The sequence below is a fragment of the Clinocottus analis genome, unplaced genomic scaffold (assembly GCF_023055335.1).
Source record: "Clinocottus analis isolate CAN_PGR_092001 unplaced genomic scaffold, fCliAna1.0.p SCAF_12, whole genome shotgun sequence".
Lineage (NCBI taxonomy): Eukaryota > Metazoa > Chordata > Actinopteri > Perciformes > Cottidae > Clinocottus > Clinocottus analis.
Window position 1 is genome coordinate 3,579,161 of NW_027175843.1, and position 24,675 is coordinate 3,603,835.

The following is a 24,675-nucleotide window of genomic DNA, read 5'->3' on the forward strand; positions in this document are numbered from 1 at the left end:
TTGAGAGAATGGGAAAGAGGGGAGGGAGGGACACATGGATTAGTGAAGGGAAAGTGTGTCAATGGATGCAACGTTTCGCGGCTCGGTTAAAGGCCGTAGCGGTGGCGAAAAACAAACACAGGACTGCCCTGATGACCGGAAGCAACTACGACCTTAAATGTTGTCGTCTCTTTTGGGTTCAGCGCAAACTGTTTCCCCATCTGTTGGACATGACACCCAAACACCATCTGCTATCTCAGTGATAGGCGCCACTGCCAAGACCCCCCAAAACAGCACACACACACACAGACATACACTATTCACTGTGGGTCAAAAGATTTACATGCTGCGAAAGAAAGCACGAGGTAGAAAAGGACGTGACGCCTCATGGACGTTCAAACACAACGATGTGAACATAACTAACAAATTAATGTCAGACGGAAAGCTTTAATAAAAATGTGACATCAGATAATGGCCGCTAACTTCCTGAGAGTTTGATTAGAATGTACACAAATTCAATGTATTTGAGCAATATGCGAAGTTAGAACATGTAGCCAATTAGCGTAGCTTAGCATAAGGGAACCGTTTACCCTGGATCCATCCTGAGTTGAAAGAATCCACATACTAGCTCTCTTTATAGCTTTTAGTTATTAAAATGAGACCATTTTAATAAATTATAACCTCATGAAGCCTCGCTGGTTCGGCCGAGAAGAAAGTTGTTTTTGCTTAAGAAAGCTTCTGATCACAGCTCACTCGAAAACATTCATTTTGTCGATATACATTTGCACAAAAATCAACATAGGATCATAATGTGATTTGGCTCGAAGCACAAAAACAATATTGAAACATATTTTTGGAACACAGCTGTCACATTAATAAAGCCTTTCGCATCATCCTTCTTTCACGACTTCCTCCTGATTCTCCACCTCCTCGTTCCCTGCAGCCTCCGCACATTTATGATGCCTCGCCTTGTTTTTCTCCCCAACTCCCACAACACTCCTCTCTCGCTTCCTTTATAACTTGCTGCGTCTTGTGTGTCTCAGTGAATCTGCCTTCATTTATTCACATCTCTATTCATCCCTCATGTGGCAGCAACCTTCTCTCTCTCTCTCTCTCTCTCTCTCTCTGTCTCTCTCTCTGTCACTCTCTCTCTCTCCCTCCCTCCTGCTGAGAGTTTTGCGGTGAAGTGGACGGATCAGGGTGTGTCCTTGAGTATCTCTCGCTCGTTCATAAACATAAATGTCCACAGTCGCTTGTGCTACTTGGTTAATGCATGCATATTATGGCACAGCAGAGCAGAAGGGAGATTTATATAACGATGGATCAAACCTACGATGTTTTACAGGACATTACATCCCTACAAGGAACCCAACTCATGCTGTGAAGAGGACGAACGAAAAGGTTCACGTACACATCAACACAACTCCAATCAAACAGAGAGCGAGCGATATTCTTTTCTGCCATATTGTCCAATCTTAATGACACTGTTTGACTTTTACGTTGAGTTTTCTGGTCTGCTGCCACTATCGTCATGAGGACGTCTCCTGAAAGCGCTTTGAAGCTGATCATAAGTTTTTTTTGATCGGACATAGTGATGGTTAAGCTTTGGTTTACTACTACTCGATTGGCTAGGCTAAGTTCACTGTCATGGGGAGGAGAAGCAGAGGAAAAGATGTGAACATAGGGTAGGCAGTTTGTCCCCACCTGGAGGAAGCAATCCACCAGTTTCCATTGGAGCACCATGTCCTCGGATTTGACCTCAGTATTTTCATTGATGGAAAAAAATCTGACTAAAACTACGATTTAAATCCATGTAGTGGTTTGATAAATCAGAAAATAATAGGATATTCGTGTCACGTATTACTGAAAAGTTGTTTTCCTGATAAAACCTTCGAGACAGGCCAAAGATTACATTCCATTAAAATGCACACAGTTGACATATTGGAAGATTTATTCGACATGTTTATAGATTGACACAAAGAAAGCCCTCGCTTTTTATCTGAACATTTCCCCTCAAAATATAGAGCAGTGTTGCCAACGTCCTAAACAGTTTAACTTTACTTTGCCAGTTTTCTCATCAGACGTGTAAATAAAGGCATTGCCATAGCCAAACATTTTCCATCAGTGTGTCTCTTCAAACTAAATCAAAGTGCTTCAGTAAGTGAAGATTGTCTGCGGCTCCTGGTCATGTGGAAATTGCACATTTATCTCGCATTTTGTCGAATTGAAAAACACATTTCGTTTGACGAAGAAAAACCGTCCACCATAACTTGACAAAATAAATGATCAAATGAAATACCGCAGCCTGTAACGAAATGTTTTTTAGTCTGTTTTCCCCCTCCATCGCTTCAACACATGTCACTCCTTCAAATCGACTTTGCGCAGCAGACTGCCTTCACACTCCCGGTGAGGCAGTACATGATAGATTCAGAGGAAAGGTCATCATTGACTGAAGATTTTCTCATTTCCTTCTGCAATACATTGATTTGTAGCTGTAACTAAAAATGATACAGTGCCTTTCAACCTGTTCTGTAATGTGCCGTCTGCAAACATGCTCTTCTTCTTCTGCTTGTCTGCTTAACTGAGCGACACGATCAAGAAAATATACTTTAAGTCGATGGCGCGCTTGTTCTCGTCAGTAGACGGCCGATGACCTTTGACCTCTACCCAGAATCCACTTCTTTTTGTGTACAAACCCATCCAGCCGTCAGCTACAGGGTATTCTGTGCTCTTTATTTGTGGTTGTATGTTGTGTACATGTCTGAGATTATTATTGGAAACATTAGAATTGGACCGTCTATCTATTTATAGAAGGTCTTGCTCTCTCATCATCATCATCATCATCATCATCCAAGAAACTAAACTAAAGTGAGAGCCTCACAGCAAGACAAACAGAGCCGCATACCCTCACTTAATTCCTTTCTCACGTCGCCCTTTTTAATGCCTCAAAGCCCATATTTGCATATTCAACATTTCGGTAACGCGCCCTCCTCTCCCGTCTTGAGCGTCTGGTTTGACAGCTGCTGATCCGCTGCCGTTTCATCACACTGCGGGCTGCTACTCGATCTGGAGCTTTTCCAAGCAACGGCGCCCGAGGTCACGCGTGACTAAAAACATGTGGAGATGCTCTGAAATAAAAAGAAGCAAGCATAAGATGTAAGGGACTCAAGTTGCTGCTGCGGGGAGTTAGCATGAAATGAAAGCAAACGGGCGAAGATTGAACATAGGCGAAAGATCCGGCTACTTCATGCTTTCATTGGCGAGTACAGAGATGACGAGGCTGGTGAAATGAAGGCGTACATTTAAATGAGGTGTCAGTAGTGTGTTATGTGCATGCTGTGTGTGTGTGTGTGTGTGTGTGTGTGAGGGAGAGAGAGAACATTTAAAGTGGAAAACAATAAAGACAAACGGCACACAAACGTTAGTTGCTCACAAAAAGTTAATTTCCCACACTGCGACATTAACTGTGGTGCCGCCGCACTGCATGCTGGGTACAGCCCGCTCTCCCATTGAGGAGATGCAGCTAAGCCACGGCAGGTGTCTCGCTCGGGACCCAAATGAAGCGAGAAACCTGCAAGAGGCAATACCGGAAGCAAAGTAATTGGCACTACACGAGTCACAATGTTTTAAAATGTGTGTGTTTTTTTAAGGTTCTGGGCCAACAACACAATTACAGACACAGCTGGGAACGGGCTACTCACCAACTGTTTTTAATCTCCTCACAAATCCCAAATTTGGACAGTGACTATGATCAGATGTAATAGAAAGGGTTTAATTACAAAGAGTAGAAATAATCCTGAATGGTAAAAAAAAAAAAACTACCATTAATGACAAAGATGCACGACTAAGAACGTATCTGTTCTTCAGTTTAGTCAGAGGCTGCTTTTCTCATGAATCTCTGAAATGTTCCTCCGCAGCATCCCGCAGTGATGCGCACAGCAGCAGCCGTTGGCAGCGAACGCGCTCCTCAGAGAAAGAAAATGCTAATTTCAGTGTAACCGCCCAAGATGCCTCGATGAAGCCGATTGGGAGCGTTGTGAAAGATTTCAGTTGTGGCCGCTAAAACAACATAAAATCATTACATTTGAATCCCCTCTTGACCGGTTTAGGATTTCTTCCCATCCCCATTCTGTACATTTTGTCACCAACAACCCTTTGTTGTTCTCTTTTTCACCAAATCCCATTCCAATCTTGAGTAATTATTTCCGCTTGTGATACTTTAGCTCCACTTTGTAAAATACAGGCCAATATATATTGACAGCATATAAAGTAACGATCAGATAATACATTTGATCTAAATCCTTCTCACTTTGTTCCACACACAAGGCTCGGATTTCCAGCTCCATCCTGATTCCCAACAACACAACGTAACAACACCTCCCGTGTCGGCACGAGAGCTTGTTCATCAGTTCTGGGAAGACGGCGTGTCATCGCCTGATTAAATGATTAAAGTCGCACGTCCGTGTCCATGCTCCTCTGGTGTTTTTTTGCACCAGTTTAGAAAACAGGATTTGAATACGGGCTCAGTCTGTAATTTAATTTGTCGACATTCCCGAGCGCCAGCTATATGTCACCATCAGCCTCCTTCTAACACATTGTCTTTTATTACAACCGGGGCGGCCGCGGCTCGGAGGTAGAGCGGCTCGTCTTCCAATCAGAAGATTGCCGTTCGATCCGACGCGTCCTTGGGAGAGACACTTAACCCCAAAACTGCTCCCGACGGTGTGGTGAAGGAATGGTGGCACCTTGCATGCTCCCCTCCTTCCCCCCGCCCTCCATGTGTGAATGAATGTGAGCGCGTGAACGACATGTAGCGTCAAAGCACTTCGAGTGGTCGAAAGAATAGAGAGAGGCTACAAAATTCTATTCCCCGTTTCATTTCCAACCCGGACTTCGTATGTAATCGTCATTTTTATTACAACCCTTTACATAATTCCACCATCATTGCCATAGATCATAAGGAAGTCACTTGCCGGAATCTGGGACACGAACGGTGGATCGTGAAACTATTATCCAAACTGTCCAATGTGAAAAAAGACCCTTGATGCAAAGCGACCACTAACAGAACCAAAGTCTGTCCACTTTGTATTCGGCAGACGTTGAGGAAAACCCCTCCGTTTATCAATTAGAGCGGCGAACGCGCTGCAGTTCGACTCAACTGCCTCATGAATATGAAACTCTCCCTGCGCGCCGTCGGTAGCAGCTGCTCTGGCGCCAGCTTCACCGAGGACAGACATCCGACTCAGCGGCAGACCGTTGAGTCACGGATGATCCCTCCCGCCGCCTCCCAGAAACCGTCCGCGCGTTGCCGCCTGCGACTCTTTCCTACTTTTGAAGAGCGGCAAACAAGACGACGGAGGCTGGCAGACGCTTCTCCGTCGAAGGCGAGGGCTGATGAGGCCGCCGCATCAGATGCTCAGCGAGGAGCCGCTGGTGTCGGTCTCTCTCTCGCTGCCGTCATCGTCTCACAGGTGATTCACAGAGAAGGAAGTCTCTTCATCTTTTGGCTTTTGATCGAAATTATTTTTGACCGTCCACTGCTCAGTCGCCCACTTCCTTGACTTTTAAACACTTTTTAGTCATCGCAGTTCACAGAGCAGTCGAGGAGAAAGAGGAAAAAACAGAGATCTGCTTCCCTTCCCACCGAACTGACGGCTCGATTTAGATTCCGCAAAGTTACACATATCTTATGCATATTCATGAAAACCCACACATGTCAGCTTTTTCTGGGCAAATTTTGCCTGTTTGAAATTCGGGTGAGTCTTTTCTCGCGCCCCAACTTTTGTGGTACACAAGAAAATCAGGGCGTGTTTGGTTTTTGTGCATTGTTAATTCATTCTGTGTGGTGGAACCACTCACAGCTTGAGCCCAGCGCTTTTTTCTTCTTCTTTTTCTTTCAAATACTATGAATTTAATCTCAAAGGTTGAGCAACTTCCTTCTCGTATGAAGTGTGCTTCATGTGAAGCAGAATAATGCTACTTGTGTTTTGGGTTTGCAGATTTTCTACTTGTACATGAGACGGGAAGCAGTCAAACTTTATGAAAGTTCAATTGAGTTGTCCTCCCTTCTTGAAACTATCCATGCTGTAAGTCAATCTTTATTTTAGGTTGATAAAATGACTGTTGGCCTTACAGCTGAAGCAACTCTGTTGCCCTTTTAAGCCCCTCTTGGCAATTATTAAAGTTGAAATAAAGATACAATTTTTATGCTTTGATTTTGCCGCTAAACAAATAAAGTATATGTAGCAATTGAATTGATCGATATGCAATGTATTAATGGATAATTCAAACGGATGTGGCGTTCATGCCAAGTGTTCTGATCCCAGATTGCCCTAATGTCGGGTGTTACACAGGTTACATGAAACCACACCGCAGTAGTGTTGAACTGCGGCGAGCCACGAGGCAAAGTGCAGTCAAACTAAAGTTGTGTGTGGGTTAACTTTTAGCGGTGGAGTCGCTTCAGCCAGAGATCACCAGCATCGTGTCCCGGGACTCCTGTGACATGTTGACCTTTTGTTACGGCGGTAGACTCGGGCTGCTGCTGGCAGAAGAACGTCATCATCAATTACACAACGCGTATCAGGACGTGCCTCCCTTTTGTGTACCGTGCAACAAGCCGAGGAGCGGACATTTTGTTTTTGAAAGGCTGAACGCCAACAAATATGGATGGAAGCGTAATTTTCCATCAGACACAAGCTGAGCCTGGATCAGGTACCGACAACCTTTTCTTCACTTTTCTCTTCTGCGCCGCTGGAGCCCAAAGGAAATATAGCCTGCCAATTCTATTTAATATCAATAATGAGTTAATTTGAATGTGTCACGGGGGTTGCTTTGTATTGTTTGACAAAGTATTTTGCATGCAAGCAAGCGAATCAGTACCATGGAGACAATGGTCCTAATCAAATAAAGGAGCATTGCTAATAGTAACGCTACTCTACATATGATATATCATAACGTCACTCGTACCTACAAAGCGTTAGCATCCACAGCAGCAACAGGAGGCTGACGGCAGTTAACGACCCCAGGGGTCATTATAAGTAAGGACTTAGTGACGTAATTAAGTTAAGATTAATATAATATCTTAATCTTAAATAAACATGTTTGGGGGGAAATTGCAGCTAGCAGTTCACATTGTACATCGCTATATGCTAATACCAAGTCCACTCGCTGTCTCCGGAGTCTCTGATTGCAATGAATCAGAATTGCTTCAACTCTCTTCCTGCTGTAGAATAAGTGGTCGGGTCAGATGTACCAACAAAACCCGGACCCCGTTGATTCCTTGTCCCTCGTGTTTGTTCTCGCGGAGCACATCTTCTCGCTGCTTTGTTCTCTCGTGGTCTTCATCTTTCCTCTCGAGTACAGAGCTTTATAAATCAGCAGGATGTAATGTTCCTTTGAAAATGTGTGTCTTTCACTCGTAGCATGTTCCCTCAGAATCAAGAATCATTGTGCACTTAGCGAGCACTAGAAATACTTTCTGCCTCCTCCACTTCTTGAATGAATGTTGTGCAGTGTGCTTTTAGTGCAAGCTATGAAAAGAAGGCCAATCTTGTGTCGGCCATTGGTTTCTATACGATTTAACCGTTGCATCATCGTAAAAGAATGTAGCCTATTAATAAAATATTCAACATCATCTATACAAGCTAATGCTTTACTGAAAGCAAGTTAATAAAACAGTGTGGTTTATATATATATATATACATATATATATACATATATATATATATATATATATATATATATATATATATATATATATATATGTATATATATATATATATGTATGTATGAGTCAAATAATTAAAGTATAAAAGGAAGACTTTGAAAATTTGTGAAATAGGTGTAATAGATTTTTATTAAAGAGTTAAATGAGAAGATTGCAACAAATCTTCTGTGAATGAATAATCATATTTTCATAGTTCGGCCCAAGTTCCACCTGCTAACATGACTTATTGGCCTTCAGCTTTACTTTTAGGAGCTCTGATGTCATCTATATTTACAATATATTGTTCCTATCTACGCCTTTTTCTGGGACTCAATCTAGAAACAGTGAAAAACCAAGCGACTGCATTTAATGCACAAGAATGCTGTATAAAGAGCAACTAAATGATTTTGCTCTCAACGCTCACTCGACAGGTACGTCGATCAAAAAACCATTTTCCAGAGAATGTGCTGTGGCCTTGATATAAATAAAGCATTGATCAACGCAAGCAACAAAAAAAAGTCCATCCATCGGCCACAGTGATGTGGAAATTCATAACGCCGCCTGTTCACATCATCAATTCGACCGACCAATTCCTACCCGCCAATCGATTACCAAGAGACCAAACGCCTGACAGCAGCTGTGGAATCCTGATTCGTACAGTGTATTCATGGCAGTGGGATTCAAACGAGCTGCACAAAAAGTGAGTCACAGTGACGCTTCCTCGGCCTGGCGAGCCGTGCGTGTCTGATGGATTAGCGGCGAGGAACGCCGGCGGTAGCGGGCGCATCAGCTGCCGTCATTACATCGCATTACAGTCTTACCTCCAAGCACTGTCGCTCACGTGCACACAAACGAGTGCCTCCCTCCACCTCTGCTGTCTGTCCTAATAAGACAGCTGGAGACCCAGAGGCCGCCTTTCACTTAGAAAAAAGAAATTAAACGCCCCTGAGAGAGAGAGAGAGAGAGAGAGAGAGAGAGAGAGAGAGAGAGAGAGAGAGAGAGAGAAAAGATTTTCCCCATAGAAACCTCAAAATGAGCAATTTATCCCCTTAATCTCGCTCTCGTCTGACATTATTGCAACACACACACACACACACACACACACACACACACAGGCTCGATCCTCCATCCACTAGAGATGGCCGTAAAGGTTACCATGCCTCTCTCCCTCCCAGGTGCTCTTAGTGTTATTATTAAAGCTCAGGGTGGGCGTCGCCTCAATGTGGCATTGGCCCTCGAATGGCAGCACAAATAATCCACAGGAATTTAAATACGGCCTGGAGCTCCACCTGGTTGGGCTCAAGATCAGTGGAGAGGCCACAATAGGTGGTCGCATCAGTCGGTGCGCTGACAGGGTTTCGGTCCAATCACTGATACATCGGGCCTCTGTGACATCATTTTCAATTGGTGTAGTAAGTTCACCAGATCATTTAAACCAGAGATGCTGAACTTTGAGTTTTCATCGTCGGCTTTAAGGATGAATGAGCTAAATTGACAACGAGACAAGGAAAGAGTCTTTCTGCGAAGCTAATCTTAACCGGCTGCTGGTTCCATGTTTGTATCAATCTTCTCCTTTTTTAAATCTCTGCAAAAGAAGCCAGCGAGCGTGTCGAACATGCAGTGGCGCGCACGCTCCACTCAAACAGCAGACAGTTTAACAGGAAGCCACGTCGCGTATCACATCCCCGCTTCGGGCACTCCGAAGGGGAGAAGCGCTTACGTTAAGCTTCGCACTAAAAACTCTATTGCCGTGCATTTAGACGCATTCAGATCCTGCAGATGGGGGAGATGCACATCACGGCGGGGACAATGGAGAAGATGAGAGAGGTTGAGGAAAATGAGAGACGGCCTTTCTTAAGCACCATAATTGTGTCGTTTTCTATGTGAGAGGAGATTCCAATTATATCATCCAGAATACGTAAGTAGAGCAGCTTGAAGTGTGTTTGACCCAGCGAGGCAATTAAGATAATCATGGTTGACTCTGAAGAAGACGTAGTGCGTTTAGAAATGTCACTCGGTGTGTATCTCCACAGATTGCCTCTCCGTCGTCGGGTGTGTAAGGTGCCGGAAAACACTTGTTCTTATTACAAATTCAGCATCATTATTTATGAATGTATTTTTGCCCATTTAATGAATGATTCCTGGAAATCGTTTGAGGGGAAACGGGATAACATAACATCCTGTAAATGCACTCCAATTAAAGCTACTGTGATGGTGAGTGGTTATGAAACTCTCCTCATTAAATATGTATGCCTATATAATCTATACCTACACTACTGTTCAAAAGTTTGTGGTCACTTAGAAATGTTTTTTTTCTTACAATGAAGATGACATTAAATGAATCAGAAATACACTCTATACATTGTTAATGTTGTAAAAGACTATTCTAGGTGGTCTGGTTTTTAATGAAATGTCTACAGAGGTGTATAGAGGCCCATTTCCAGCAGCTATCAGTGTTCTGATGGTACATTGTGTTTGATCGTCGCCTTAGAAGACTAATGGATGAGTAGAAAACCCTTGAAAACCTTTGTGCAGTGATGTCACACAGCTGAAAACAGTCCTGCTGGTGAGAGAAGCTATAAAACTGTTCTTCCTTTGAGCTGGTTGAGTATCTGGAGCATCACATTTGTGGGTTCATTAAACTCTCAAAATGGCCAGAAAAAGAAAACTTTCCAGTCTGTTCTTATTCAGAACTTGCGAAGGAACTGAAAGTGTGTCTGGGTGACCCCAAACCTTTGAACGGTAGTGTGTATGACGTAAATCAGACCATGAAAGAGAAGATGGTCAATTTCTATACAAGTTTTCCTTCATGCAACCGGGTCAGATTCTGCACGATCTCAAAAGCAACATGCAGGTTGACCTGAAACTCCTTCAGCTCAGAGACCAGCAGGGCAAGTTTACTTGTAGAGCACATTTCTACAACATGGCGATTCAAAGTGCTTCACATAAAACCATTAAAAGCAGGTTGAAAAACAGTTAAGAAAACTTTAAAACAGTCAAGAAAAAAAAGAAAAATAGCAGAGACCAGTCCACCACAGACAGGCCCAGATCCGCCTGCCAACACCGACCCTATTGCTGGAGGTAATAGAGGAACCAGAACAAACTGTGTGTGGCAGACTATTTAGAGCAGTAAAATCTGCAGTTTTCTTAAAGGACTCTGGAGCTTTTGTCCACAGGGACCGCCGAACTCAAGACCAAGAAAAAAGTTCCTTGTCGTAACTTTAACATTGCAGTTGAAAGTTATGCCATTGCTCTGAACAACCATAGTCTGAGCCCATAGTCCCAGCATGACCTTATTTGTCTCGGTGACTATTTTGTGCTGAGACCAGACAGGAGTCTGGCCGGGATTTCTTAGTGGACTGCTTGATAAAGAACGCAAATATGGTACTGCATTGCATAAAGTAAATGTAATATTGTATCTGTAAAAGGTTGAGTGGGATAAAAACAGTAAAAAATGGACCTTGCGTGCCCAAAATAATCACAAAACTGTGTGGATGATGATCGTACTTGATGCAATTAGATAATCCCTCCCCTGAAGACTGTAGTGGCGGTTCGAGTGGCATGAAAACCATAAGAGGGGTCAGTCCGGAGGCTGAGAGCTCTGCTTTACTGTTTTTGAAAAGTGTGTATTCGTTCTAATTCATATCTGCTGTATTCATTACTGTGGGTCTAAGACCAGACCATATTAAACACCCTGCATTAGACCAAGCAACAGTGCACTATGATAAACGCTTGCATAGTTTCCTTCACGTCAATATGATCTGAAAGTAGATGAGATTTATATCGCAGGGATTAGGCTGTCGGGATTGTTCTTTATCCGATGTAAGAGCACTTTAATTGCATTTCTAATTGATTTGGCATTAAGTAAAGACCGAAAAGACAGAGACAAAGAGAGAGAGAGCGCTTCAGCGTATTGGTCTGGCAAATATCTCTGTAGAACGACACGTCCCTCTGGAGCGACGTCTGTCTCCGAAAAGTTCAAAAAGAAGAAAGAAAATCAAGAATATATTCGCAGTTGTCAGTGTTGAAAAAAAAGCCCAGAAAAGAATCCAGACACATGAAGTTAACAGTGGCAAAGCTTCAAACAGCCCTTCTCCACTGGGGACGGTCTTATTTTTCGTCCTCGTTACTTTCATGACTTCTTATGGATTTTTTTGTTAAAGTCTCTCTGAACATTGTCCCTTTACCGTCCTGTGATGTCCAAACGCGAGTTCCAAAAACCGGAGTTGATAAAAAATGGTTGGTCTGAGCTGTCTCCTGTTATCGACGGGCGATCAAAGAAGTGGGAGAAGGAGTCAGAACAAAGGGCCTTGAAACTTGTTCAGCCCCGTCGTTCACTTCTCAGGCTACATACTGGCAGCTCTGCCCGGAGACGGGAGACAAGACGTCGCCTTGACGTCACCCATTGGTTTGTGGCCTCCAGTTTGGCTTTTTGGCGGCCGCCATCTTGTTTTTTAGCCATTACCATCTGGATTTTTTGGACCCGGCAGTGAAACATAAGCAACCGGTCAGACCTGTAGCCGCTTCATGGTCTGTTTTACCCTAAATGGGAGTACGATGGAGTGCGTGTGACTGGCGCGCCAGCAGTTTCACTGCTATAATCAGCTGGAAAGACAAAAGTTGTTCAAATCAGTCAGAGATTGGATCTTATCCCCCGAGCAGTGCTTTAAAGAAACCCTGTTGCCAGACAAGAACCTGGACAACTCTGTCAGTCCACAGCTTTAGTCCAGACTAAATTATCTCAACATCTATTGGATAGACTGCCGTGCAATTGACTTGACATTCATGGTCTTTTTCAACCTGTGAGTGGAAGTGACCATATTTGGACTGCAGGAGCAACCTGTCAATACCAAGGTAGCCCTTCCTAAAGCGTACCCTGCTTTATGGTCTTTTTGACTCGAAATGGAACGTAATTTACTAAATGAACATCATGTTGTATTAAAGAACACTTGAAACTAGAGATCGAAACCATGAACTTATGTTCAAAATGAGAGAATAAATCAAGAGAGAAGTAGAGTCATTTTCTCATAGACTTCTATACATTCGGTCTTCTTTTTGCAACCAGACGAGTCGCCCCCTGCTGGCCATTAATACCACCTGACCCTGCCTCAAAGAAATACGTGGAGACAGTACCATGGACTGCTTAGAATTACTATCATTGTTATATTTCCGGTAAAAACAATAGAACATATTTTCTTCAAAGGACTTCATTGAACACAAATCAAAACAGAGACAGTAAAGCTTTACCTCTATTTACAGCTCATTAGTTCTTCTTTCCCACCACCAGTTTCTCTCATACACACACACACACACACACACACACACACACACACACACACACACACACACACACACACACACACAGGTTTAAATAACATCATCTTTTAATGATGTAACGATGAGAGAAGCCAGCGTGCGTTTCCTCTTTGAAAGACGGCTCCCATTTACAACCCAATGCAAATAGACTCACACCCACCCAAACACACACACACACACACACACTGCCCCTGTTCTTCCACCCACACACAAACAAACACCACGCATTGTGACAAGAGGCGGTGTGTTTACGTGCCATATCTATCTCTGTCAAGTTGATTCCCATCCATCAGCAGCTAATGATTGCAGCGCGCTGCGCTTTCAGCGCATCGAGGTCTGCCCTGACCGATGTCTCTCGGGTAATAGCACACAATTACGTATTTCAAAAAAAAAAAAAAAAAGCCGCACAACAATAGGACGAGCCGCAACACACCACTGGAGCGAGTTATCTCCAGAGACCGGAGGGCAGAATAAAGGAGGGAAGAATAAAGAAATGTCTCGTCTTCCGCAGTCGTCCTGGTTAAAGTTCAGCAGCATTTGGAGTACTTACTACCGACTTGACTTTACAGAGCAGGCACGCAGGGCGCGGCAACCGTCGTGTGCGATTGACGAGGCTTAAGATTTGATGAAAAATAAGAATTGAAAAGGGGGGGAGGACACACAGGGAAATCAAGAGAGACTTTTAAATGCATCACGAGACACTGAAATCTAGAAAGAAACTGCTAAAGCATGAAAAAAGCATGCGTGCAGAAACACATCAGCCCCCAGCTGAGAGACGCAGCCTTTAGCTGCTCTATACGTTGATTAGAGCAGAAATCTGGCACGATAGCAAGAGAGCGCTTGAGCTCTGGACTCGGGTAAAGCATTGCAGGAAAGGTGTTCATAGTTGCATCCTAATTATCAGAAAGAGGAAATGTCGAGGTGGTAGCGGGAGAGATCACATCTCTCCCCAAAGACACACAACAGAACAGGGATGAATTAAAAGAAACTCCATGACCTCGACCCAACTGAACACCTTTAGAGAGGTGGACGTTCTCTCCATCATCGGCATCAGAACACCAGAGGAGGGAACTTCTTCTACAACAAGATCCAACTCTCCAGAGACTTTCTGTTTATTATTATTAATTGTGTTACACCTTCCTAAGTCAAGCCTTTTGCAGGCTGAAATATTTAACCGACAATTTTGTACCGACATGATGAGCGAAGGTACGATTTATGGATCGTTGTCGGCCTTCTCATCTTTCTTTTTCTTGCCCTGCGTTTTAAAACCACACTTCCTGTGATGCTTTGGGGATGTAAACAGGAAATGAATGAAATTAATCAGGAAGCCATCTTGTAAGCTGCCTACTTTTGAGACGATGTTATTCTTATTTTTTGTATGTATACTAATTTTAGAAATGTGGCACCAAAAAACGTATGCTTGATCATTTATAATTTGAGAACATGTTTTATACAATCTGAACAGATTACCATTACCTTTTTAGCCAAAATTGCAGCCTTTATGGAATTATTTAGTATGTATACATTAAAAATGTGTTGCATACATTTGAATTGTAATTGTTTAATGCTCTTTCCTATGAGACGTAGTCGTTCTAAACATACAAACCCAGTATGAGCAACTGAGACTGAAACACAGTATTTATATTTTCAAATCAAATGAAATTTCCCATTTTATTGTTTTATTTCATTATGTTAATTAAATTAAATTTTCTTTTGATTTGTATGTTTGCTCTTGCTATGTGACATGTACTTGTTACAGTGGGATACAGTATTTGTACCTCTCCAGGAATAAAAAAACACGCTTTTGAAAAAGAGAAAGCCTTAGCTGACGTGTACTCATCATTCATTACTGATATGGAACATATGGTACGTGTGTGTGAGGCGTCAGCGTCGTTGTTGAGAGCGGAAAGGGCATGAACATCACCAGCACTCCTGTGTCTCGTTTGATTGGCTGTGATGGGCGGGTCCACAGATTGAGAGAGAGAGAGAGAGAGAGAGAGAGAGAGAGAGAGAGAGAGAGAGAGAGAGAGAGAGAGAGAGAGAGAGAGAGAGACCAGTGGAACCTGAGAAACATAAATCTATATGCACTTTCTTTGTTTTTTTGTTCTTTTTATTCATCTCTTTCTTGAATATTATAATATTATCAGTCACAATCTGGTTTGAAGGCCTATAAATGATCCAGTTTATAAAAACCTGGCGGATATATTTGTTATTTGACTTGTAAATAATTAGGTGATGACATTGTGCTATTAGAACACGGAGGTTATACAAGATGGTATTTTAATTATATGAAGCTATAAATTCTTTTTATTTGATCTTTTCGAATATTTTATTGCGCCGAGAACAACACACACACACACACACACACACTCACACACAGAAGATAGATCAAGGGTTAACATGAAGGTGACATTTAACGATTGTATTTCTCCAAGGGGATTAATAAAGCAGTACTTCTTCCTCTTTAAGACTTTAATACATTAGGCTTAAGTTAAGATCCTTTACTTTTACGCTGTGAATAAAAATCTAAAATGTTTTTGGTTTAAGCTACTTTAGTTTGACTCTCCAATTTGACATTTCTTTGACTGAATTCACGTCAAAGGCCACCTAACAGTGGCCATGATGAAAAAAAAGCGTTGAAAAATCAACAAAAACATCATTTCTGCAAATCGCAGCGCCTCTTATTCTGCTACAAGTGGTACTACCAGTTATGAGCGCCCGCCGCTATTATGCTTTTATGACAACAAACAAACACACACACACACACACACAGATGCATTATGACGCTGTTGAACGTGTGGGGACACTGTAAACCACTGCATGTCTAGTTAAAGGTCTTCTGCGCTCCATATCATGACGATGAGAAACAGCAGTGATTGCTCGACGACGTCTGCTTTATTTCATATTTCCCCCTCTATGCACGATACACACCTTCTGACGCACCATATCTGCATCGCTGGTCAACAAACAATGTTGATTCTTCGGGGGAATAATGCTGCTGGCAACACTCTGAAGCCATGATTTTTTTTTGGGGGGGGGGGGATTAGAAAGCTAAACCTGCTGATGGAAGAATGGCAGGTTCACTTCATGGGCTGATTAGAAATGTTGTGGGTGAGAGTGAGCTGTGTGGAGGAGGGAGGAGGAAGGGGGGGGATGCTTGTCTCGCCCCGTGTCGTAACACCGCCTGCAGCTGCCAAAACCAAACCACTCATCCACTCCAATGCTGCAGTGGAGGACTTATTAAGTGGCCAACGGTGTGAGTGAAATTACAGAGCCGCGGCTGTGTGTGTGTGTGTGTGTGTGTCATTTCATTGTTTTGATCTTGTTTTCCCTATGACTAATATTGTCGAATTAATTTCCCACATCAAGTAAATGACTGTTGACGCTTTGAAAACACAGAGATTGATTCCGGCGGCCATTGCGCTGCGTTATATCCTCCTGGAGCTTCCCAGTGGTGTCGCTCGCATTTTGGTGGAAGTGTTTCTGCTACTTTTACCATTCGGCCCTCAACATTTCCCCCACGTGACTCGACAGAGGTTTCTGCATGATGGCGCTGCTACGTGCCGTCTGTAACTGCTTTTTTGTCAGTGGAGTCGGGTGGCTTTGAGAGAGCAGATAACAGCTGTCATAAAGGGCTGCCTGAGGGCCGGGTGGTACACATCAACAACAAAAATCCACACTTTAAACATTTTTTTTTAAATCAGTTTCAGGTTTTACCGGTTAAAATGAGACATAAAGGCATCAAGAGACTGAATCTAGCATAGACAGTGAATGAATTCACTGATTTGACTGAAGCGTTTATCTTGTATCAGCTCTGCTCAGGTAGCGGCTTCTCTTTAAGATGTCACATTACTGGAATAGTTTTCTTGTAGAGACTTTAAAGTGATTGTTGTTGGCTGTTGAAATGGAGAGTATGTGTATCGTAAGTTGTTTTTTTTTCAATTCAGTTTATTTTGTATCGCCCAAAATCACAAATACAAGATTTGCCTCGGTGGGCTTTACAATCTGTATACATGACATCCTCGTCCCAGACATAATTTCTGCAAATTGCAGCGCCTCTTATCCTGCTACAAGTGGTACTACCAGTTATGAGCGCCCGCCGCTATTATGCTTTTACGACAACAAACAAACAAACACACACACACACACACCATATCCGCCATATCCGATTTTTCAAATCAACTTTAACTTTTGCTCTTTTTTACAGCTGATGACGTTATATCGCCGCCTTCAAAGGAAGTCATTTGGCCTTGCGAGAACACAAAGTACGCATTCAATCCCAAAGTTGGAAACTAACTCTTCCTTAGCATCCAGTTGAATGGGCTAGAGACTCATTGATTATCTTCACCTACGTCACTGCTTTGTGCTGACGGCGGAGTGGGAGTTTACGTTCGAAAAGCCCTTGAAAGGACCCAGATTGATTGTTCCTTTAATTTATGGTGTTCTGATTCAGATGCATCGGAAATAAGCATAATCTAATAGCATTTAAAAAAATAGAGAGAGAGAGATAGATATATTGTTTTTTGCAGTTTCAAGAACAAACTTTGTGATTTATTGTTGTGCCGTCTCGCTGCTGCTCTTTGCTTGAGGAGCCTTTAGAGGCAGTGAGACGTACCACGATAGATTATGTTGAAGTGAGAGGTACACAGAAACCTCTCAACTGAATACTCTGCTCTCCTGTTCTGCCCTAAAACCAAATGGGGACATAAATCCTCTGTCTTTTGTTGTTTTGTCCAAGTATCTGGTTCAACACCGGAGACCCAGAAGAGAGTGAAGAGGTTCTTCTGGGTCACATTCCTGCCGAAGGGGCCTCAACTTCAGTCTCTGTTGTTCTCTGTCCGTTGTATCGAGCTTTTGAGTTTTCATCCCTACCTTTGTATGTATACGTTAAAGCAGCTCACGGCAACGACAGCTCCAGATCTGCTTTCTTTTAGCGGGTTGTACTCCTCCAATCTTTGAATTCCTAAGCGAATACACGGCACGCAAAGAGGAAAAACAAACACTGCCAAGTTGCTTTTGCCGTAATCCCTTCTGAAAGAGGAAATTAAGCCCGTTCCGCTGCCACGCCAGCAGCACTTCTGGGCCACCGAAGGGCACGAACAGCTGAGATCTCTTTTCATTTTTCAATGGACGTTACGCGTAGCCAAAAAAAGAACAAAAAGGATACGAGAGACAAAGCGTTTGTGTGTCTGTATGGCATTGACAATGTCTAATTTAGTCTGCGCAATAACACCGGCGGGCTTGCAAAAAGCAGCACGAAGGCGATCATATCACAGTGAGAAAGAGAGGGAGTAAGCGATGTGCTCGTGAATTACCACAACCTGTAATTTCATTGAACGTCGCGATGAGCGTGAAAGAAGGATTACACAAAGAGGTACGCTGTAAATGAAGGTATTGCTGCCTGAGCAGAGGCCAGGACTCATCTGCATAATGCGTAATAGCTCAAGTGAGGTGCTGTCATGTATAACCAACCTGCAATAACTCTATCTCGCTCGCTTGCACAGGCCGCTCTCTCGCCCCGCGACTAAATTGGAAACTCTGCGACCGACGCCGCATATTGCTTTCCTATTCTTAGCTCGTCTTTGTCTCACCGCTCGGCGCCCTGCACACCATCAGCTGGATCTTCACTCTTCCTCTTCCTCGCCCCATGCGTTTGGGATACACCTGTGATTTGCTCCTGCGCCGCTGACAAGGCCGCCAACGACACACTTGAGTAAAAGTTGATGTATTTTCTTTTTTAAAGTTCCACATTGACTGGCGGCGCCTGGCCAAGGAATGAGTTAACGACTCGCGAAATAAACATGGACGTCCCCATTTAGCCGCTCCGGGGGGGTTCAACGTCACTCCGTCTGGCAGATCGTTGAGCTTTTTTCACTGGCTATAAAATTGTGGAAGCGTTACTGGCAAACACTTTTTCAAATGCCAAACGTGAGACGACAAAGACTCTCACCGTCAGCTGTAATAACTGGGCAATGTTCTCATCTGAAGATGCGTGTGTACAGGATAATTATTACTTTATGAATCAAAGTCACCCTGTCAATTCTGTATTATGGAAGTGTTGTCAAAATAGAGTAGAAAAAAGGCTGTTATTACTTGAACAATCGAGTGCAATCATAGGACGAAAAAGTCAAGGCTACGGTGTTGAACATGCTACTCGAGAGCACTCCACGCCTGATCGGAGCAGCTGACGTGTCGATCGGAGTAATTCAGAGAAGAGAGACGGCATCGCACTTGAAAGACTGTTTTTTGACTTTTTTGGTTTCCATGAGAAAAAGTTGTGTTTTTTTTTTCTTTCACCTCAGTCGAGGGTTCGAGCTAGCTGAGTCTAAGTAGTCTTGGTTCGCTGCAGCACTAAAGAAAGCCCGGCCCTCATCATTCTGTATCGGGAAAAAAGGACGCAATTTCTTATAACCAATCACAATTGTCTTGGGCGGGGCTAGGCACAGGATGCAAAGGGGTGATGCACTTACACGAGAAAAAAATGTAATCATCTGAAAAGCGTCGTTAGCTTGACCAGCGTAGTTGTCGAAGTCCTCGTCTGGCAATAGGGTTGGATTTCAAAGGCTGCTGTAACATGTTGTAATGAAGCATGTCAATGCAGAGTGTCCACACGTTGCAATTTGGATCACTCAGCCGACAAGTGGAAATGCTCTCGCCGACCCTGTAATCATCTCTCAGACAAATGTATATGCAGTCTCTACAGTTTGCCCACAATTATACGGAAACCTTTCAGTACGTAAGCCAGTTGGAAGATCACCTGATTTAAAAAACATGAACACAAATCAGTGGCTGTGAAGTGCGTCCATAGGTGTTTCCTCTATGCGTTTATTGCCCTTTGAATGTGCACAACAGTGTTGTTTATAGCTGCTCTTGGTTGAGACATCCATCATGCGTAGCCAATCAATTATGCTGTGATGAATATATTAATGCACATGCGGTCGCCCTCGTGCAACAGCTGACTGGCGTTTCTGAACGTCGGCACTGAATGCATTTCGTTAAATGCGGCGGTTTGGCGTTTACACTTTACATGGAGTTTAAACATTAATCGGAGCCACACACGTTCCATGGGAGTCCAGATGTTTACCGGGTAATGTGGAGAGGGAGTGCTGTGGACCTTGAGTCCAACTGGGATCCCACATGCTAAATTATGCATGAAGTTACAACAATGCACTTGAGTGAAAGCGTCCTATCGCTTGGCATTAAAAGGCTTCGGTTACCTGCCGCCGCCTGAGGCATGGAGGGAAAATGATAATGGACGCTCTCTTTTCCCTTTATACATTCTCTAATTAATTAAAAAGGCGATTATTGCCACTTAGCTGGCGAGCAACAAAATGGAGCCGCTATGTGTCGACACACATCTCTTGTTGGCGCTCGACACCAAGCGCTGGGTGTCTGGCTCAAGGGCACCGTGATGGCATGTGTGATTCACTTAGTGCCTCACACGGATGTGTTCACACATATAGGGTCCGTGTGAGACGGTGTGCGCTACAGTCCTCTGTGCCTCCCATTGTCTGAGAGTGTGTGTGTGGGGGGGAGGCGATGCGGGGGCAAAGTATGGCCACATATGATAATTGATAATCCATGGATAATTGCTAGTGGCGATTCCACTATGGACAGGGCACACATGCACACAGAAGGATGCACACGCTTCGCTAACCCCGCGGCGCTGCTCGTTAGCGGCTGAGGCGTGACAGTGAAATCTGGGTTACTGCTTTGCAAGTTCGCCCACTTGCATTCAAAACAAATACACAGGAATCCATAGGCACGCACAGACACACACAAACACGCCCGCGAGCACACACACACACCAGTCGTGACCAGCAATGAAACTGGAGAATGTGAGAGAAAGGGAGGCAGGGACAGGAGACAATAAAGGAGAGCTGGGGGGCTACTTACCTTTTTAATTGCTAATTAGAAATATGGGAGAGAGAGAGATAGCGCGAGAGAGAGAGAGAAACTTGCCATGTTTAAGGTGATGTTAATTTAGTTACAGCTCCTATTTCCATTAAGATCACGTTAACGGAGAGCTGGAAGGAGAGGATGAGCGTTTTCGTTCATCTCTTAATTTCAGATCGTGGTTAATATTGTCCATAATGTGTAGCATTTTAAAAAGCCCATGCACCTCTGTCACCTGAGGTCAAAGTGACACACGAGCCGTGAAATGAGGTGATCGGCGTGGAGCGGTGGGATTAAACTCCCCCCGAGCTATCAAGCGGGACGCGGGGCTTTATTGAAACGACTGCTCAGATCTGTCTCGGTCTAAACACTAACCGAAACGGACTATAGAAGTGGGTTTTTTACACCAGCCGGTTGGTTTCCTGATACAAATTCAACATGCGTCTTATCGACTTGTGATCTGAACAGCGGCGTACTGAGAGTTAGTCTGCATCTTGACCCAATGTTGTGTTCAAATCCATAAAATGAACAGCAATTGCACGTTCTAATTGAAACGTCAATGCAGTCTTCCTTATTCGGACCAATTCGGGGATTTGTTTTCCGCAGCCTTGCTCCATTTCATACTAATTCTCCTGCCGTAAATAAGTAAGTTGCGCATCACAAGCAGCAAAGAAAGGAATGATAGAAAAAAGAAAAGCTGACGGCAGGCAATTTATCAGCTATTTAGAGGGTAACCTAAGCTGCGAGAGACCTTTTTCACCTGAGACCTATAGAGAGAAAATACAAATAGGCGGTTGAAGGAGGAATTAAAAGGTCTCTAGTTCAAATCCATGACCTGAAACAATCTGTATCTGCCTGAATGCCATCGGAAATCCTATACGCTATCAGATCATATTATTTAAATCCTGGTAGAAGATTGTCTGGGCGAGCTCCTTCCAGCAATCCCTTGCACATGCAATTATACCTGAGAGCAACCTCAGGTCTTCCAGTATTCTGCTATAAAAACAGATCCTTACATTTGTAAAGTACAATTACAGTGCAGTCTCGTTCAAGCTGACCTCTGCTATGTCCATGTGTATGGCCATGAGATTTTACCGTACAGTTTTGGAGAAAATTGACTTCAAAGTCAGCTTTAATGATATTCATAACTTTACAATTTCCAATATTGAAAGGGCTATAAAAACAGATCCTTAAATTTGTAAAGTAAAATTACAATCCAGGCTTGGTACGGCTGACCTTTGCTATGCATATTTGTATGGCCTTGAGATTTTACTGTACAGTTTTGGAGAAAAGTGATTTCAAAGTCAGCTTACATGTACTAATAATATTCATAGCTTCACAATTTCCAATATTCTAACTGCTATAAAAACAGATCTTTACATTTGTAAAGTAAAATTACAACGCAGTCTCGTTCAGGAGGACGTCTGCTATGTCCATGTGTATGGCCTTGAGATTTTACTGTACAGGTTTGGAGAAAAGTGACTTTAAAGTGAGCTTACATGTAATAATGATGTTAATTTAATACATTATGGTCCATTTAAAGTTTAGGGTACGCTTTAGAAAGGGCTACCTTGGGATTGACAGGTTGCTACTGCAGTCCAAATATGGTTACTTCCGCTCACAGGTTGAAAAAGACCATGAATGTCAAGTCAATTGCACGGCAAACTATCCAATAGATGTTGAGATAATTCAGTCTGCACTAAAACGGTGGAGTTACAGAGTTGTCCAAGTACTTGTCTGGCAACAGGGTTTCTTAAAAAGACTGCTAGGGGGATAAGATCCCATCTCTGACTGATTTGAGCCACTTTTGTCTCTCCAGCTGATTATAGCAGTAAAACTGATGGCGCTCCAGTCACATGCACTCCATCGTAAAAAGTTAGTGAGCCTCCTGCTGTCCTCAGGCCCCACAAACTGCTCCAGCAGAGCAGCTCATTGGTCAACCGCCTTTGACGGCGGCGGTAAGAAACATCTCCCGGCTGCGAGCGTTGTGTACATGTGTCCACGCCGCAGCCAAACCCCTCCCTCAGGTCATGGCTATAAATACCAATGGTTATAACCATTTGACCGGTCTGCCTAGGTAAATGTTAGGAGATTTCCCTCGCAGGCTCTTCTGGTGGCCCGACGTGACTGCGTGTCACGAGCTCTGGATGTTGCGGGGCCGCTTTGACGTGCCCATCACGGGCCTGATGTCTGCGAAGCGGAAATGCCAAGGAGGAAAAAAGAAAATTCTTCAAAAGAAAGATTCCAGGCTGATGCACTGGTTGAGGGAACAGCAGCGACAGGCTCTCTATGCCTCTGTTATGTAAGGTTAAATGTAATGTATGAGAGCAGCGGCCCAGATAAATGGGCTGTAAAATCGGCTCCGCGGTTCTCAGTGTTAGCTGATCTCTCGGGACAAGGAGGAGTTATTGTCATAGTTTATATTCCTATGATAGAAAAGTGTAACAAAAGACATGTAAACACATTGCGACATGAGTAGAAATGCAGTTTTACAGTTAATGGGATCGAGATAGTTGTCATTAAATTGCCATCTAGATACTGGATTGGATTTTCTTAGTTTCATCGAATGAAATTAAAAATTTGATTGATTAGTTTTTAGTTTTATTTTAATCCGATTGGGTAGGAAAGAAGATGTATAACCCCTATAATAATTACCTCAAAGATTTCCCAATCTTTATTTTTTTTTAAAAGCTGCATGACTAAGAGACGAATTATCAGCCAGACTTATACAGACACTCAACACCAAACGAACGCTACCGTTGCTCCATGTTCAGCTAACATATTTAATGTCACAATGTCATGATAATAAGCAACTTTATGACACTAATTTTCCAGCTCATTCTGGGAGATGCTGTGGCGTTCCCGGGCCAGCCGTGAGATATAATCCCTCCCAGCGTGTCCTGGGTCTTCCCCGGGGCCTCCTACCAGTCGGACGTTCCTAGGTATGTGGTAGGAGGCCTCGGGGAGGAAGAAGGAAGTCTGGGTCGACCTGATGGGCCTGCTGCCACCACGACCCGACCCCGTATAACTGGTTGATAATGGATGGATGGCTGCCGTAAACGGCGTTTCGACGCTACCCCTCAGTATTCAAAATGTTTTAATTTCCGTTCATTGGTTAAAAGAACCCCACAACATGGTTAAGGCCATAACCCAAGGTGAGGCGGCGAAATTGTCGAACTCAAAGTTTCAAAACGTCAGTCCACAAACCGACGGGTGACGTCACGATGACTGCGTCTACTTCTCATAGACGTCTGCACAGTACCGGATCGGGGAAAACATTCATTTAGAAAGCAAACAGTGAGCAGACCGGCAGGAAGCAATGAGCTACAACTGATTCAGAAGAGTTGTTCCCAGTCCGTGTTAGCGAGGGTGATGCCAGCCAGACGCTCTCATCACTACTTAGACTCCTCTGTCTTCACAGCGGCCGACGAACACAAATCGCTTTCTACTGCTCACCAATTACAGCCGGCCGGCCTCTGGGCTCGCTAATCCTCTCAAAAGGGCATGAAAACGGATCTCTGAAGCAAAGTTACACATGATTCTTCCACTGGTGAGAACGTATTGATTGGAGTGCAGTGCGCTGCTTTTTGCTGCAGCTGACTGCAGCACAGGCCCATTCTGAAACAGTGAATACTGAAAGCCCTCAGCGTAGTGCGTGAGCGCGACCTTGGCTCATTGTATGAATGTCCTGTCTGTTAGAGGACTCGATCAAAGCTACAGTGTGTAGTAACTTAGTTCAAAATAACTTTTCATCCTGACATTAACCGCTGGTGAGCTCC

At 43.6% G+C, this 24,675-nt stretch overlaps 1 protein-coding gene across 1 annotated transcript in view; it reads right to left on the reverse strand.

The window, feature by feature from the left end:
* The window catches only part of ramp1 (receptor activity modifying protein 1), a 50,715-nt gene that overhangs the window by 18,780 nt on the left and 7,260 nt on the right, over positions 1 to 24,675 (reverse strand). The gene's annotated exons all lie outside the window — the stretch shown is intronic.